This window comes from Girardinichthys multiradiatus, chromosome X (genome assembly GCF_021462225.1).
Source record: "Girardinichthys multiradiatus isolate DD_20200921_A chromosome X, DD_fGirMul_XY1, whole genome shotgun sequence".
Classification (NCBI taxonomy): Eukaryota; Metazoa; Chordata; class Actinopteri; order Cyprinodontiformes; family Goodeidae; genus Girardinichthys; species Girardinichthys multiradiatus.
In genome coordinates, this window is record NC_061817.1 from 35990899 (window position 1) to 35996668 (window position 5770).

The window sequence follows — 5770 nt, forward strand, 5'->3', positions numbered from 1 at the left end:
TCAGTTTGTGTTTTACAGTTTCTTACCTTAGATTTAATGTTCTGCTGCACAAATAAAAATACTGTCGCTTACATGATGGTTTTGTACAATATTTTGTTTCCTTAGAGTATAAATGAAATTGAAGACTGCTGTTGGACATAACTTTATAGATGGATAGATGGATGGATGGATGGATGGATGGATGGATTTTTTTCCTTAGTGCAGGATTTAAGTGTGAAATTTAAATAAAATATATTTTTTTGCAAAAGTAAGAACACTTTGCATTAACCTTGTGTGACCCTTTGTCTTGTTAAAGGAAGATACTTGAATTGAATTTCCCCACTAAAATGTTTGCCATTTTAGCTTTTTGGTTCCTTCAAATCAAAGAAGTTCAACCTCTACCACAGTGTCTACTAATAAAGTTGCTGCATAAGGAAAGCTTAATGTTTCACTTGTTTAAAAGCATGTTATGAGTGGGTTCCAACCAGCTATTTCTGTGAATGAAGCAGAATGGGGTGATTAGTATCCGGACAACCTTTAAAAGTGGATTTGAAGAGGATTGATTATATTTCTTTTAGAGGATTATGTCTGGCAGCTGCAGCGGAAACAAAGGCCATCAAAGCCTGAGTGGGATACAGTTGTTTTAATAATGAGACTGTGGCAGCGCTCCAAGCTAAACAGGCCAGTGTGAGGAGAGCATTGTGCACTGCTGGTGAGCGAGGACGGTCAGTGATCTTCACAGATCAGACAATAACCCTGGACAGTTGTTGGTGGCTGACTTTCAGCTGAAGGCTTTGTTATAAAGTTTTGTAGCTGTGGTGTCACAGCAAGGTGAAGTAAGTGACTGGATCTAAGTTAGGTCCCTCAAATTTTCTCTGAACTTGGTTCAGTTTTCCTTTTAAAATGCTTAAAAACACAGAAAATACCATGGCAAAAGTGACACATTTTAACTTAAATTCTGAGTTGTACTAAAACAGCGTTATGATTTTTAAGATTTTTTATTCAATGATTGCTTAAAGTCTTAGTCATAAATTATAAATCCTTTGTAGAGATCCAGTCCATACATGAATGTAATCTTAATTTGGATCTTTTAATGTTTTCTTCAATTATCATTTAAATAAAGAATTTGGGGCCCAATCAACAAGGTTGTTTCTGATTAGATATTAGACAGGCATCTCCAAGAAGATAACAAAGATGTAACAACTTTGAAAAATATAATTTAGCTGTTTTTATTTACATTATAATAAATATTCTTCTTCTAGTTAAAAGAAACATCAAAAATATTGCTTTAAACCTAAATCTCACAGAGGTATGAATCTTTTTAGGCAGGACTGTATATGAACAACTCATGAACTGAAGATCTTATAATCTGCAGGTTTTTTTTAGAAATGGCAGCTTTAACTATTCCAAAACCAGCTTTAATGCATGTTTGGGATCATTGTTGTTGCTGTCTGATGCCTGGGACATTGAAATATTCTGGCTTTCTTTCTAGTTAGCTACAAAATTAAAGAATATAAATAACTTGAAAGTAACTGTGTAGCAAAGGGTAGGCAACACAGTCTGACTAAACCAACCAGATTATCAACATGTAACTTTGGGCTATTGCCAAACCAATACAGTCAGTCCATTCTGCACCATTTGGGTCATTGCTGACGTGCTTGTATCCTCACAAGATGGATCCTCCCATTTTTATCCGTTAATTCTTCTGTTTATCTTGCAGCCTTCCAAGGTGAAGCTTATTTTAGATGGTCTACTTGCTTTACTCTTCGTGTACTTTGCATGCAACAGGTGGACGGGCTGACAATGCTGAACTATGCTTGTACAAATAATTCCCTACAATAAGACTCTCATTTGACTCCAACGTCTTTGCACTGAGGTGTATTTGATCTACATTTTAAACCAAAATTTCATAATAACATTCTCTTTAACTTCTTTTAAATCTTATTTTTAGACTTGTGAGAGAAGAGGTGTAAAACAAAGAGTGATTGTTCTTTTATTAAGTAGGGAATAATGCAGAGTTTGTTTGCCCTGCACAACTTCTTTGAGCCTCTACATACCTTATATGATATTATGTGTACATACTATATATATATGTATATATATTTCTCTCTCTCTCTAGATCGATCTATCTATCTATCTATCTATCTATCTATCTATCTATCTATCTATCTATCTATCTATCTATCTATCTATCTATCTATCTATCTATCTATCTATCTATCTATCTATCTATCTATCTATCTATCTATCTATCTATCTATCTATCTATCTATCTATCTATCTATCTATCTATCTATCTATCTATCTATCTATCTATCTATCTATCTATCTATCTATCTATCTATCTATCTATCTATCTATCTATCTATCTATCTATCTATCTATCTATCTATCTATCTATCTATCTATCTATCTATCTATCTATCTATCTATCTATCTATCTATCTATCTATCTATCTATCTATCTATCTATCTATCTATCTATCTATCTATCTATCTATCTATCTATCTATCTATCTATCTATCTATCTATCTATCTATCTATCTATCTATCTATCTATCTATCTATCTATCTATCTATCTATCTATCTATCTATCCTGCAGCGAACATTGAACAAGCACGCGCCTTTTTTGCTGCGAAAGCGGCGAGGAGACGCTGGGGAAACCAAATCTGATGGGGAAACGCGAATCGACGTAACACCGGGACTACATGTACTGGCGGTGAGGAGTGTGACAGCGCATGCGCAACGTGAACCGACTAACTCTGTGCTCCATTAACCAGCCTGAGATCACGTGACGCCAAGTCGCTGATGTAAATTCGTATTCTCATAGAAAATAAATCGTATTCATAAACTGTTATAGCATATTGTATTCATAAACTGTTATAGCATATTGTATTCATAAAGAATAAACCACAACTGTAAACTTGAACTTTGTGTTTGTAATTTCTTGAAGCTGTAACATTTTATTTTGTATTCTTACAGAGAAAATATATAATACCTCTTTTGGATTTTACTTATGCACAACTATTAACTAATATGCACACATTTTCATCTTTACATACACATTGTTTTTGACAGCGTTCTTACCCCATACAAACCCAATTTATTTTTTACCCATGCACCAACCTCAGTGGGCCATGAATTTTATTTCATATGCTTACAGAGCTTGATTTGTAAACACAAATGAGATAAGTCAGTAACATGTGCTCGTAACTTTGCATGTACATGCATGTCTGCTAAGGACACAAGTGCCTTCCTTCTTCTGAGAGAGACAGAACTCGTCTGTTATCAGTTTGACCCGGCTGACACTCCTTCAGAACATGTAGAGTCCACTCCATTAACTGAACGGAACAAGCTGGTTAGACAGAAATGTTCTTGTTGTGTCCCAAAGCATTCCTGGTTTTGTCCAGTGCAGACGGACAACCTCTGGCCTTTATATGGTCTGATTAAAACTAAAGCATGTGTTTCTGTCAAGCCTTTATGGTTCTGAGAGGGAGAAAAGCTACTCATTTGCAAAGAGTTTCTGTGTCTCTCAGCTGCAGACTCTGTAAGACTGTGGACACTAATGACATCTCGTAGTCCTCTCTGTCTCTTCATTCGTTCTTCCGGTGGCGGGCTGGCGAGCTACAGCATGGTAGGACCCTTATTTCAACTCTTTACTCAGTAGACTTTAAATAAGATAATGTTTATACTGTGTGCCATTAAGTACAACCTATATGTTTATTTGTAGGTATAATATTTACATATGTAAATTTAAATGAGTCAAGAACATGATTTATATGTAAAGCTGAAAATGATTCTAGAATTTGTATCCACTCTTAAGGGACAAATGGGCTTTAATTCAATATACAGTGCGGCCAGAAGTATTTATACTCAGCAGATTTAGATTTAAAACTATTTTCTTTCAACAAAGAAGATGGTTTCTAATAAGAAATGAGACAGACATCTCTCAAAATATAATAAAAACATGTAAAATGATTGTCAATTTAAGGGATATTAATAAAAACTGGACAGGCAAAATATACTAATCCATTTCTTAGTAATCAGTGGAAAAATCTTGCTTGGAATTGTATGAATCAAACTTCTCTTATAATTGCAAAGCAGCTTTTTTCGTGTTTCCACAAAAAAATTGACAATTTATATTACCGGTCAAACGTTTTAGAAGATTTGCGTTACATCTAGTCAGAAGAAACATGTTAAAATTTAAAGTATATAAATGTTTAAACAAATCAATTAATTATTACTTAAATACATCATTACATGATTAAAATAAAAATAAATATATGAATAATGTTTAAATAAATGTTGTCAATAAAAATCTTAATTTTATTTTCCAGAAAATATTGTTATTTGTTTTTATTCTTGTTGTTTTTTTTTTTTGAAAAAGGTACTTTTATTCTGAAAAACGAGCCTCCTCGGATCTCATATTTCAGTTTATTTAATGACTATTTTCTATGAGAAAGACCTAAAAGAAAAAGCTACATTTGTTCCTACATGTCCCCTGGGTGAACATGCCTCTGCACTCGTGGAGCAGAAATCATTCCTCACAGAAGTCTTCAGTAATCCTATGACATACTAAACGTTTCACATTTGTGCTCCTTTTAGGAGAAATCCAGGCAGCGTTAATAATGTGTGGATGGAGCTCCAACATCACAAGGTGTCTTTGTGAATGTTTGCTCTTTGTCAGATTTAAGTCTGACGTTGGCTAATAAACATGGAGAAACACATTGACATCACATTCAGAGCTTGCAGATTGACGAGACAAAAAATAAGCTGAAGTAAAATAAAGCTTTGAGAAAAGTTATCAGCTGTAGCTGCATCTAACTTGCAGGAAAGACTAACTGCAGGCAGCTGGAATAATACATTATCTCATTGAGCTTTCTTCTTGTCCTATTCTGTGTTAAGTGGCTGCACATGCTAAGCTTCATCTCTCTTTCCTTCTATATTTGCTGGTGTTTCAGACTCTCATCTGCGGCCTAGAGGCACAGTAACAAACAAAGATTACACAAATTAACACTGCTCAAATAGTGCATATAGAAGATATTGCTGGGAATATATATATTTTTACTCTTATGATAATCAGGCCCCGTCTTTTTTTTTTATCAAACTCAGAAATGCAAAAGCTCCTCCTTTATCAGTGAAGTCAATTCTCTATTTCCCTGTTAGTCTTCGTCAGACAGCAGAAACTCCAAGATACAACCTTTCTTGTTAGGCTCACAGAGTGAACAACAGAGGAGGGCTAATCCTGGTTCCAGGGGCTAGCAGCACCCAGAGAATTGTGGGGTTTTTGAGATATCTTGCAGATCTATATGTGTCTGATTTTCTAGCAAGTTACTGTGAAAAATCTGACTTCTTTAGGCTGCATTTCTGGTTTCAAAACCTGAGGAATCAGTGAGAAAAGGATTAAAAAGCCAAGATAAGGTCTAAAATGGTGTCCGCTCAGTAACAACGAAGAAATCTTTGATTTTATCTGCTTGTGTATTTATGCTTTATTTGTGGTACATCTAAATTTTATCTTGAGGTCTTGTTCAGGAGTGATGGTAGGATGGGGCAGGAGAATTATAGATGAGTTGGGGTAATGGACTGCAGCAATATAAGTCTTGCTGAGCCCACAAGCAAAACTCTCAGTCTACCAGTGTGTCTACAATGCAATGCTCACCTATGTTCTTGAGCTCAGATCATTACTGAAAGAACAAGGTTCCAGATACAGTCAACTGAAATAAGCTCAGGAGTAGGACGCTCAGAGTAGAGCCCTTGCTCCTACCTTTGCATGCTTTCCAGGCACATTC